The sequence below is a fragment of the Polistes fuscatus genome, unplaced genomic scaffold (genome assembly GCF_010416935.1).
Source record: "Polistes fuscatus isolate 324 unplaced genomic scaffold, CU_Pfus_HIC Scaffold10, whole genome shotgun sequence".
Classification (NCBI taxonomy): Eukaryota; Metazoa; Arthropoda; class Insecta; order Hymenoptera; family Vespidae; genus Polistes; species Polistes fuscatus.
In genome coordinates this window covers 6622403-6636241 of record NW_025112998.1, presented here as the reverse complement: position 1 = coordinate 6636241, position 13839 = coordinate 6622403, and positions in this window count along the sequence as shown.

Genomic DNA, 13839 nt, shown 5'->3' with positions numbered 1-13839 from the left:
GCTTCGTCTTGATCAAAGAGACCTCGAGAATGTTCCAAGTCTTTTCTTTCCTACTTACAAAATGAATATTTAAAATTTCAAATCAAATTCCCCAATAAAATGATTCATTTCCAACCCAAATTTCTATCGAAATGATGCTGAATGAAATATTCGTATTAAATAGGATTAATAAGTTACATGATTAAATAAAATGTTTCAACTTACGTATAATAGAAACGAAGAAGAAATTAGAGTTGCGAAATAAGAAAGATTTTCGATGATCCATACCTTTTTGGTTAGATCGTTAAAGTCCTTTAGCCAGGCTTCTTTCTTCCTTTTCGGGCAAAGGCACAGAGAATGAGAGAGTTTTACTTGGATTCGAATGAAGAGTTGAAGAGAATAAGGAAGAAGGAAAAGAAAGAAGAGAAGGAAGTTAAGAGGAGGAGGAGAAGAAGAATAAGAAGAAGACAAGAAGAACAAGAAGAAGAAGAAGAAGAAGAAGAAGAGTTTACACCTGGCGCGGTACGAGATGAGATCACTACCGCACTCACTGATCAACTGGCCCCGCGCCCCACGTCCGGGGCCGCACGCACCTTTCGCGAATCTCCCTACTCTCCAGTCAAGCAGAGACCCCCACCAATCGACAGGTTTCTTCCCTACTACTGCGCAAGCATCGTTTGGATCGAGTTCGCTCATTGGCTCGTTCAAATCTCGACGGGCCGTGACGTCATCTAAACCGTCGACGGTTCTACCACGAGAAAGAAAATGTCTTCCCTCTCTTTTGCTCTTTCACTTTTTTCTCTCCCTCTCTCTCTCTCTCTCTCTCTTTCTGTGTTCTCCGGAGAAGCGTGTGCAGGCGCGCAAACTACGTCTCGTCGTACCTGTCCTTCTACTACCTACGTCTCTACCTCTCCTCACATACACAGACACACACGCACACACATCGTCCCTCTTTTTCTCGCCACGCTGTGAATTCGGCTTCGCTCGTTGCCCGTTTTACGGAATCTTCTTTGTCGTTTTGTTCCATTCTTTTTTTCTTTGAATTTTTTCACCTTTCTTCTTTTTTCAAATCTCCTTAACAAACCGTATCAACTTTTTCTCCGTTAACCAAATACCGAGAATTATAGACACACGCGAAAAAAGGGTTACATTTTTACAGAATGAAGTTCAACCTCATTCTCTTCTCTCGTTAATAAATTACATCGAATTCCATAGACGTACCAGTAGATCATCTCGCGGAAAATAAAAATGTATTTTTTCTCTAATTTTCAAAATGTCTTTCCCCATTTTCTTTCAGAAGTTGGCGCGAGTTGGGACTATTGCCGGTTCGTGAATCTTCGTATTCTCTCGCGTTGCGCTCGCGCATTGCTCCTCCGTTTCTCGTACACTCCTCCCCCGTCTCTTCTTTTACCTTCTCGTAGAATCCACCATCTTCTACACACAACAGGTATATATACCCACACACACACATATATGAACACATAGCATAAAAGTAGTCGGTGGTTCTACCGGTCGCCGGCCGACAGGATTGCCCGCAAGAGGTTCGCCGACGCCGACACGAAGCGAGATCGGCCGCCACCGCCGCCACCGCCGCCGCCAGGTATACCGGGGAGACACAAAAAGGAAAAAAAGGACGCATTCCAACGACTATAGTCGGTCCATAACGATTCCCATACGCTGAGCGAACAACCAATGACCCCTCTTCTACCGATCTCTCGCGCCTTCCCCTCCCTTTCCCCTTCTTCTCTCTCTTTCTTTCTTTCTTTTCTTTTCTTTCTTTCTTTCTTTCTTTCTTCTTTGCAACTTATACCTCAGGTATATACGTCTCTTCTACCTACTCTTACATATACTTATATATATATATATTTGTATATATTATATATATAATATACAGGGTGAGATAAAAGTCGCTTTTCACAAAATAATTACAAGGAAATGATTTATTTTTGGATGGATGATGTTTGCCTAAAAGCTTTCCTTTTCGGATCCTAAAGAAGCTAAAACAAACCTTCTTCGAGTAAAATGAGTAATCCTCAACACACAACTCTGAGCGACAAGATAAGAAGCAATGATGTTCTTTTCGGTTGTAACAATTGTCGGGCTTTCCGCTACGTGGTTTGTCTATCCTGTTTCCTCAAACTATTTCTTCAAATTTCGAGTAGCTCGTCTCGTCGGTGGTCAAATTTCTGGAAACTTAGCTTGAAATTAAATTATTACAAAATTCTGTAGTTTTATGTTTGTAGTAGTATCGAAAATATACAAATAAGTTCTTCCTTGTTTGACTTGAGATTTATGATAAGATGAACGATAAGAAAAATATTTAACGGCAATACCAATGTCATAATATAAACGTATAAAAAAGGTAGATTAAAATATCAGCTGTGTTTGTATAACTGTAAAGTTATAAATATAATTCCATTAACGAATTACTTACATATAAACGAATCTATAGGGAAAGCGACTTTTATCTCACCCTGTATGTAGGGTGATCGAGGTGAAGGCTCGGCCTCGTGGCTATATACCAACGTAGACACTGTGTCCTCTTATTTTTCGAAGAAAATCGCCGACGTCACGACGACGACTACGAAGACGACGACGACGACGACGACGACGACGAGAATGGTACGACCTTCTTCTTCTTCTTCTTCTTCTTCTTCTTCTCCTTTTTTTTCTTTTCTATATTCCAAGGGAAAGGGAGAGACAGAAAAGTCCCTTTTATCTCTCGTCCCTACCCCCTCGGTTCGAATCTTTCTCTGTTGGAAAGAAACGTGTGCTGTTGTTGCTGCACCTTGCGTATCGAAGGACCAGTAGGATTCTTCCAGAGAATTCGATCGTTCGTCGTTCCCTTTTACCTTACCTCAAGAGATTGCCTGAGAATGAAAGGTGGAAAATCTTGGAGTTTCTTTCTCTCCTTTGCTTGCTTGCTTGCTTGCTTGCTTGCTTACTTTCGTTAATCCTCATGATCATGCTCGTAAATCTTCGAGATTCGCCGATGAGGAGTTGCGTTTAACGAGCTTGCCTTTTACTCTTTCTTCTTCTATTTTTTTTCTCTTTCTTTCTCTCTCTCCCACTCCTTTTTTCGTTCTTTCTTCGATTTCTTCGATCGAACGATCTCGATTATTTCTTCTTGGGAATCCCAATGTCTATTGCTCAAGAGAGAGAGAGAGATAGAGAGAAAAGAGTAGAAAACAGCTTTCACGACTCGACGAATCAAACTTCCAAATGTTAAATTGTCCTTCTTTCCTATTTTTGAATACACGATCGTTTACACGTTTGTTGGAATATATTTGAACTCATGCTTGTATACTTCTGATATACATCCCTGAGTCTCGTTGAACGATATTTCAACCCGGATGCATCGAGCAAACCGCAGAAAAATTGCGACACGCGACCCGAGAGTCTCTCATGCTCGTTAATTGCCAAAGAATGCGTGTTCTTTGATGTCGGTGAATCATTTATCCGTGGCTCGGAACTTTCCCGACTCCGTCAGTCATCTCTTTTTTCTCTCTTTTTCATTAATTTTATTTTTGATTTCATTAAATATTTAATAATTACATTTGAAGGGGAGGAATATTAGTTGAGAAACGTTAGACAGAATACATCAAAAGTTTACCTATCGATGTGAGAAACATTACGAAAGAGGAGTCATTTTACGAGAGCAATAAAATTGGCGAGTAAAGTTGACGCCTACCTTCCAGCCGCGTAAAATCGGTTACGAAGCCGCCAGTCGAGGTTCGTTCGAAAGGGAGTCCTGGGAAGTTCCTTGAAAGGTGGAGAGACGTGTCATCCATTTCCAGTATGTGGGAAAGAAAATACGTGCATGATCGGACGATGCATAAGCGTCATTTCTTACGTGGCAACCCACGTTTCTCCTTGTTCGATTAAATTGTTACTTTTTTTTTATTTGGAAAAACATTTCTACACGATGATAAGGTGATTTACATGGATCATTAGTCGTGGTCATTGATTCTAATACGATCATTATGATTCATGGATATCATCAATTTAGAGTTTAATTATTTCTAAAGTTTCCTTACAATCGGTCGTCCCTTTTTTTATACATTTTCAAACGACATTTAGGGGGGCGGGGTTTCCGTGAATCTTCAGGTGGAATTCTTTATTCCGATCGAACAATTATGAGTCATGTGTCACAATTTGTTGGCGAAAATCACGTAAAAAAATTCCCTTACGATCGGTTATTTCCATTTCGAAAATTCCCAAATAAAATGATAGCAGGGATTCGATCGTGAATCTTCGAGAATCGTCATCTTTAGACGCCATTACAAATTCGAATGCACGTGGCATTCGTCTTTCCTTCTATTTATCCAATCCATTCTCAGTCCAGGTAAGGCCCAGCCTGAGAATTCCGAGATACACGTATATAAGTATAGTTAAATACATACAAACACCAACGGACTCTGTGCAAATTTCGTCCAGGCAACCGTCTCGGCTTCGTTCGTGCCTTATTCGTGGAATGTTATTTTAACTTTAAGGGAGTCTACGTGACGCTTACGTGAATGAAATTTCGCATGCGTATCGGTTCGGCTCGTGTGTTCCAGGACCTCGAAGGTCGAACTCGAACATCGTTTTTATGACTCACGCGAGAAATCCGTAAAACGAGAGAATACGCCGCGAATTTTCATATTTCCATACCTTTTTTTTTTCTTTTCTTTTTGTTTTTTATCATCCGCTTCGTTCTTATAACCGTTTTACGACGACGCGTCATATTTCTTCTCGTTTATCGAATCCCAAAGAAAAAATCATCAGAAATATTTTCTTTTCGTAGAACAAGAAGGAAAATATATTTGATTAGCAAGGAAAATCATCGTAAGGTGATTTCAAATGTACAACGAGTTTCCTCTTATCGTCATCTAACAAAAAGAAAATGTTTCATTATTTAATAAAATGAAAAATCTGTTGAAATTCGTCGTTCGAATTGGGAGGTAGTCCCTACGAAGGGTACAGTTATATATTCTTCTCTCTTTCTCGTAGTTCACCTGCCACCATCAAGGTACAAAGCTAAATCCTTGTGTCTGGCGTCACGAGTTGACGCCCTTCGACTTCCGCCGGATGTGCATCGTCCTTGCTGCCACGTTATTTTTCTTTCTTTTCCTTATGCCCATCTTACTTAACATTATTTTAAGTATTTCTCATTCTTTCTTTCTTTCTTTCGTTCAACAAAAAAAAAAACAAACGAAGATTACGCGCGTTTTTTTAGTTAATCGACAGATCAAATATTTTCTTGGTTAAATTGATCAAATTGTTTTTGGATTGAAATAATTTTGCCTTTGATTACACACTCCTTGAATTATTTGTTAAACTGAAAAACAGTTAATTCTCGAAGCTTTAAATGCCGTTTCGTAAAATCCAATCTCCTGATTCTTATTCGTTACAACGACGCGGAAGAACGTGCCGTGATTTATGCAGTAGAAACGCGTAGTCTAGAAGAAAGTGATTCGAATAGAAGTAGCGATGTTAATCGATTATTCCTATATTTTCTTACCTTTTATAAGTATTCAAAAGAAACCATGAGATATTACAATAAATATATATGGCAACCGTAACGACACGAGTCTCGTTAACTCGTAATCGATAGAAAAACAAAAACAAATCTATATCCTAACTTCCAAATTGTTCGATTAGTTTTTAAATCTTAACCAAATCGCATCTCGTTTTCGAGACACGAATACATCATTCTCTTGCAAAAGGAAAAAAAAGAAAAAGGAGCAAACAAAATTGTACAGTCGTTTAATCTTCGAACAAAATCCCGAATTCCTCGAAACTATAGACGCGGATAAAAAGTGGTCGGGACGAGGAGGAGAATCGAATTTTCGCTAAACGAATTTAGAATAAAAGCTAGTTTTGCTGATGCACCAGGAGTTTACGTTGTTTATTTAAAAAGATGAAGAAATGAAAGAAGAGGGAAAGAAATAAGAAGTAGAGGAAGGAAGACAAAGAAAAGGAAAAAAGAAGAAAAATGTAAGAAAGGGAAAACGGATATATTCGATTGGAAGAAATACCATAAAAAGGGCTTCCATGTCGACGGTTAACATGGCCGTTACTGACGAAAAGAACTATAGAAATCGCTTCGCACCTGCCTGTTCCGTTAAAAAGAAAAATCCATCGGGAACCCCCGTGAGCGTTGTGGTCCAAGTTTATGGATGTCTCGTCCCTTATTCGTAAAAGACCCGGCACAGGTTTGGATTTGGAGGGAGGAACCTCCTTTTTGGGATTGCGTTCATCCGTTTCTCTTTTGACTATGCGCCTAAATTTATTAACAAATTTTCAAGAAAAAAATTGTCAGAAATTCAAATAGATTAACAATAATTTGTTGACGTCTCGTAAATGTATTCCTTTTTCCTCCTTCAAATACATCGTAATATAATTATCCGTATTTATATAATAAAAGTATACAATAAATTCTCGTATAATTTATAACAACGTTACGATTATCTACCAAGCAATTATTCTTTTCACATCGATCCCATACTTCTTTCGGTTCGAACTTTCGAAATCACTTAACGTCGATGTAATCGAACATAACCACAATCTTATATAACTTAAACGTATATCTAAGATATAAGTTTGATCAGGGACGGCGGATTGGGATATCAAAAATTCAGATTTCACGGGGTATAATTTGAGTATATCGGATAGCCGACAAAGAAATTGTTGTTTTGGAACTTCTCCATTTCCACGTGGCCAGAAATTTGAAAGTCTAATAACTGGGATCGAGAAAACAGCTCTATCTTCTTTTAACTCGAGGATCTTTAAGAGATAAAGAAACGAGAGGTAATAAAGTCGTAAAAGAGATAAACTCTGAATGGTATTGGTATAAAAAGTATTACAAAAAGAAAGAAAAAAGAAAAAAGAAAAAAGAAAAAGAAAAAAAGAAGAACACTAAAGGAAAAACAAATAAATAGGGGAGTAAAAAAAAAAGGTTGGCAATAGGCAATTTGGATTTTATTGAACGATCAGTTTCTCTAGTTCGCGGCTCGCGAATTCATGGAGAATCGTGGCGCCGTGCCGCCATGCCATAGTAATGGCGGTCGAGGATGTTGCACGGATGAGAGGCCGACATTGCGGTTGCGGCGATTCGAGTATCGAAGTCTCCACGAGCCGTACCTACTATTACTATATATATATATTGTACTATATATATAAATGTAATACCGAACACGAAGAAATCTCGTAATCCAAATGACCACCGGCGAAAGCTGTGAGCTACGATCTCATCGTAGTTTATAAACCGTGACTACGTCGCGCGGCGTACTTAATCGTAGACTATAATCATTTCCGGTTTGATGACTATAATAATACGATGCGTGTGCTTAGTAAGTATACTTATACTTATAAATACATATAATACATTTATATATAAAGCGTGTAGATGTGCGACTTCAAATGGAGAACATAAAAATCTAATATCGAACTTTTCCGTTGTACATGAGATAGAAAAAAAGATATATATATATATATATATAGAGAGAGAGAGAGAGAACAGAGACTTTCTCTTTGAGTCTTTTCGTTGCTCATACACATATCAAAGAGAGAAAGAGAGACTCGTTCGAGATCTCACAGCTCCTTCCCCCAGCATCCGCATAGATTCAGGAGCCAAGCTAGAAGTCGAGAGAAAGAAAGAAAGAGAAAGAAAGAAAAAGAATCTACATATAGAAGATATTCGTTGGTTGAAGATTCTCAAAGTCGACGAGTGTATAGAGGTATATAATATATATATATATATATCTACTCGTATAAGCGAAACAGAAAGAAAGAGAGAGAGAGAATATTAAGATGATGTCATCGGTCTCTCGGCGTACTCTCGCCTACGCTTTTCTCTTTACCAGTTTGCGAGGTTGAACACAGCACAGCACAGCACGCGTGCTCTTTCTCGAAGGCACTCTACACGAATGGCCAGCCTCCTTTCTCCTCCTCTCACCTCACCTCTCTCTCTCTCTCTCTCTTTCTTTTTTCTTTTCGCATCGAGATCCTTCTATACTTCTTCCAAGTTAAGGACGAGCCAAACGATATAGCGTACTCGCGACGACTCGAGGACACGCTCGATGCTGCCTCGAGGTACTCTAAGTTCTCTTAGTGTATATACCGGTTATGCAGATCTGGAGCCTGCTCTGGACCTCCTCCTTGCCGATCCAACAGAGAAAGACGAAGATAGAGAACATAACTTCCTTCTTCATCTCCTCCATCTTACTTTACCTCCCCTTCTTCTTCTTCTTCTTCTTCTTCATACTCTTCTTGAGCTTCTTCTTCTTCTTCTTCTTCCGTTTTCTTCTACGTCTTTCATGTCTCTTTACTTCTGGACCCTCGACGATTCGTTTCTTCTCTCCCTTCTTCTACTACGTTTCTCTACCACAAACGGTAACCGGTATTCGCTTTAGTTTTACGCACAATCTTCCGGTGCGTCTCTCTCTCTCTCTTTCTCTCTTTTTCTGTCTTTCAACGTCCACCTTCATTCGTTCGTTCGTTCCTACCACCTAACACGATTCCCCTTTCGTTCTTATTTTCGTCGTTGTAGAAAAATCTAGATGCGGCCGTTAAAACGGTTTGAGAACAGATCGGATGAGTTATTTGCAGCCGGCTTTGACTTTTTTTCATCTGCAAGACCAGTCTATTTCCTGTTAACTCGACATAGAAAATTGACTCTAAATCTTTCATTCGAACTGTTAACCTAAACTTTGTTGTATGTTTTCTTATTATCTTCCGATTGTAATCGTATAGTTTTTTTTGGGGGAGGGGATTTTTTCGTTGATTAGAGAGAAACTTTTCTATTTTATTATTATGCTAATGAAAAAAGGTGAAAAAAAAAATAAAAGCAACCGATTCCGCATTTGAAAGGAGGTATGTTAGATCGATTAAAACACCGCCATCTACCGTCACTCGAAGCGGTCCACGATGTCTCGTTAAATCAGCTCGACTGTCCCATTCTTCTTACTGCCCTCCGGTAGATTTCAGTTTGTCTCGGTAAAGGGACCGTAATTGGACGGAACAATTAAAAAAAAAAAAAGGTAAAAGAAGAAAAAGAGAAAGAGAGGAACGAAGAAACGCAAGCAACAGCGTCTCCTATCAGCGTCGGTTATCTTCAATAATTAATCCTCGCGCTTGTAACTTGCCTAAGCGCTTATTACGAATCTCGAATAGCATTGGGCGTACTGGACAAATGTTTTGCTAATTAAGATCGTTGAGAACTTGGACGCAATAAGAAGACGAGAAATGTTTTATCTTTTTTTTCTTTTCTATTAGGTCTATCCAACAAAATTTCGCATATTTTGATTGATAATATTAAATACGAAAATTTCAGCACGAAATTATCGACAATACGAACGTATACTGAAATCTAATTAGCGAGTGAATTCGTTGGTCGAAGTCAAACATGTTGAAAAGTAGAAAAAAAAATAAGGAGAGAAAATTCCCTCTCAGTTGTAAGCAATAAGAAAGTTTTTTCACGTTGCCAATTCTAATATATCTAAATCGTCGTATTTCGTTTGGATGCGAAAGCGTACGAATACGCGCCTAAATGGAAGGAAGGACAAAATCCTCACCGAAAATGTGGAAATCGCGTAATATTCCGCGGACAACCCGGCGCCTTTCGAATGCACGGAACGTTCGTGGAATAAATTTAGGTGGTACTCGAGCGGAAAGCTGATTTACCAGGTACGACCAGTTGCGAAACTGCTTTGATTACCGCCATAGTTTCAGAGGCCTTTTCCAGAAAAAGAGACCTTTTCTCGCGGTCGCTCGATCATTCCGTCAATTCATCTTAATCATGAAAACTAAAGGGAAACAATGATTCGATATCGAGTTACGTTTGTTCGCCAACAACGACTTGTGCAACTTGTATTCTCTTTTTTGTCGATTCGGACGATCATTTACTTATAGTCTCTTAGATATTTGTCTTATCACGATTTATAATAAAATGTATACACGTTTGTAAGTGTATGCTTACATCTACTACACGTATAACAGTAACAAGATAATTACTTGAAAAATTACCAAGTAACGTTCATTACGTAGTATTGACAGACACAATTAGCAAATACACGTGTATGGACCAAGACAATTACCATGTGCTGACTTTAATACTGAAAATTTATATTTGATAATAACGTAAACGATAATCACCGCAACATATGTATTTGTACTTGGTTGAAAGAATACCGAATTAGTTCGTTTACGTATTGACCCGTAGGCTCGATAGGAAGGTGCGAAACGATTCGATGAATTTTGAATACCCGTCGAAGGTACGCATCCACGCGCCACTGCGATATTCTTGGATGAGAAAAGAACTTTTAGCCTAAGGCATGCATAATTATGCATCGATCTTGTAAGGTATATTACGGAATTCAGCATGCAAGGTAAAACTTGCTTCTTGTCGATAATCGTTACACCTAACCTATCTCTACGGGAACACGAAACAACCCCCTCCTTCCCTTCCCACCCTTTCTTTCTCTTAACCCCAACTGTATTACATTCTGTTTAAAACGCATAATAAAGAAAAAGTAAACTCGTGAATGGAAATAACGTGTACGTACGAATCTAATGGCACTTTATTTTGTCGATGTATTTTACTTTAATACTGAAAGCTGCTGCTAAGCATTTTATAATGCCCCGAGAAAGACGATGCTTACACGTTAAGCCACTTTGTTCGATACGATCCTACCTGCGTATGTACACTGCGTTACGTACTTACATACATGTCATATGAACAACTATTAGTTTACACAGAATTCGACCACTTTACAAGGCTACGAAGAAAAATCATTGCTTCCACCAATTCTCTCTACTCGTAATCGTCGAATACGATTATATGTTTAACGATGAAGATGAAAAATGTTGAAACCATGGATACTGTTGAATCTTCCAAGAATGATATTATGTATAATAGAGAACTATAGAAGTAGAAGATTTACCTGTAAATGTTCAGGTAGATTTCAAAGAGTCTGTTAAAAATGGTGCCCTCGTGGATTACGAATCCTGTGGCTAAGATGTCCGAGATAGCAAAGGAATATTCGAGCAACCCCAATGGGGACCATTAGGGAGCCGAAAGCGGTTGGGCCAGTCGCGTATCTGCATCCTTTTCTGTCCACCATTGAACCCTCTTTCTCTGTCTTCTTTTCTTTCTCTTCCTTTCCCTTCCTCGATCATCTTTTTTTCTCTCTCCCTCTCCGTTGGTCGGTCTTTTTCTTCTCTCCTTTTTCCACTCTTTCTCGATGGGTCCACGGGAGAGGAAGACGGGGGATGGCCGGCCGGTCAAGCCACATTCCGTTGGCCAACCGACTCCTTGGAACCCTTCCTCCCCCTCTTTGGTAGACGGTTCTCTTCGTATAAACGTTCTCGCCTCCTTATGAACCACCACGATATGTGGTCGCAAGAGTGCCAATATTATTTCGACTATGCAACCTTGCAACCAACGCAATCCGTAATTCAAAAATCAAATAGGAGTAATAAGACAGGTCTCCGATAATAATCGTTAAAGAAAGCAAGGAAACTATTCAGCTAAAGGTTACAGGCAGATCAAAACAATTTTCTTTAACTTCTCATACTCGAATATATATTTTTTTCTTCCAGATAAACGATCAAGAAAATGATGCTAACCTTTCTTTCTTCGATATTTTCTTTTCTTTTATTTTCTTTCTTTTTTACCGAACAAATGATCAAGAAAATTATCTTAACCATCTCCTCGAATCTTTTCTTTTGAGAGAGGGAGAGAGACAGAGAGAGAGATTGATCAAGGAAATTGTTCTAACCTCTCTTTCACTAATACGTTTTTTTCGAAACTGACGATCAAGAAAATTATCTTAACCTTTCTTTCTTCGATGTTTTTGCCAGATAGATAATCAAGAAAATTGTCCTCTCCTTCTCTAATATGTTTTTCTCTTTTCATTCAAAAGCGCCGACCAAGAAAATTGTCTCAACTTCTTTCTATCTCGATTATACTTTTTATCGATAAAAAAATGAAGAAAGTTTTCTTGACTTTTCCTTCTATCTTTCCAAAATAAGAAAAAAAAGAAAAATAAAGATGGCGGAAGGAAATATTCCAGCCTCACTTTCTCGTGGATCATTTTTTATTTTTTCTGAAAAGACATATGAAAATAAAATTGTCGTATAACTTAAAAGGAGAATACATTTACGGTCCGTTAGTCTTAGATGACATCGCGGGAGGGATAAGCTTAATTTATTTCAAACAATGCGACTCTCACGATCGGCGTCACGCACGAAGTATATCCGTTTTTGGACGTTAGATTAAATCGAAGATCGGCAGGTTAACGTAATCCGATAGGGTTATAAAGAGTCTCTATCTTTCTTTTTCTTTCTTTCTTTTTTACTCTCTGTCTGCATTTTAGATCGGCCGATAAAAGAGCTGCTTAGTTCAAAGTGGTATAACTGTAAAGCGAGTCCGGTGAAATCGAGCTACGGCCTCGTTCGTTCCATCGAATTTGTACGTCATTGTAAATGGATCTTTTCGCGCATGCGTACTTCCACACACACACACACACACACACATATATATATACTATGCCAAATACATATAACGATAGATATAGAGGTATTACGATAGACTAATGTTCTCTCCTTCCTCCTACGATTTGCATAGAAACGAGAGAGAATTTTTGTCGTTCCTCTATCTGACCCGGATCTTTATTAACGCGTACATTCTCTGATGTAGTCTATTCAAGATCACCAGCCAAGGCTCGTATAGATCGCGAATGATCAAATCGCTTCGATAATTTCGAAGCGGCGATCACTCTTCTCCGCATTTAAACTAATAAATAATACATCCGGCGCCGGTATGATTTATCGAAGAATTCGCCTCCAACGTTTCCTTCGAGCCTTAAGTGCTGATGTACTCGCGTTAAATCCGAATACCGGCTTTCCCTCTTTCTTTCTTTCTTTCTTTCTTTCTCTCTCTCTACGAATAAACTTTTATATCTTTTATAAGCACGCGCACGCATATATTACCGTCGCGAGCGCGCGCGCGCGCGCGCGCGGGCGGACAGGCGGGCGTCCGTACATATGTGTGTGTGTATGTGTATATTAGTAAGATATAGAGATACAAAAATATTTCAAGTCCGGTTTGGAAAAGTTCAAAATCCTTCGAAAGATAATTCTCTACTCGAGGAGACTCGATTTAATTATCGATAATCTTTCACATAGGATATAATTATACGATGTGTTTTAAGCGGTGTAGTAACGTTAACAGAAATGTTCGAATTCTTCTTCGATGAAAAAAATAATGTAGAATAATGAAAAATCTTGTTCCTTAAAGGTGTCAATGACAGAGGTATAGGTTAAGGCCCTTGTGAAGGTTCCAGAGATTTCTCTCTCTCTATATATATGTTATATGTATATACATATACATATATTTCTCTTGTTCTTTTTCTTCCCTGAAGGAGAAGAGATCGCCCACGCCAGGGCCTTAGCTGGGGTCTGTAGTTGTAGCTGTAGGGACCGCGACGTAAAAGTCAGGTTCAAATCTGTGGCCTCCGCCACTTTTCGAGCTCCCTCTTTCATCGGCTGGAGTCCAGCACCTCTCCCTTTTTCTGCTCGTCGTCCACCCGCGATCTTTGCCTTCTCATTCCTCTTCTCTCTGACTTCTCATCTCGTCTGTTTCCTCTCCCTCTGCCCTCTCTTCTTTCTCTCTCTCTTTGCCCGCCCCCGAGGGCTCTGGACTTGTCGAGACGAGCCACGTCGAGGAGACCAAAGAATGCATAGAAGCATGCCATGGAAGCCGGTTGGCTCGATGACCAACAGATACAAAGAGAGAGAAAGAGAGAGAGAAGACTTACCGAGTTTATTTAATCTTCTTGACTATTATCATTGCATAGAATAAGTTAGGTATAACAA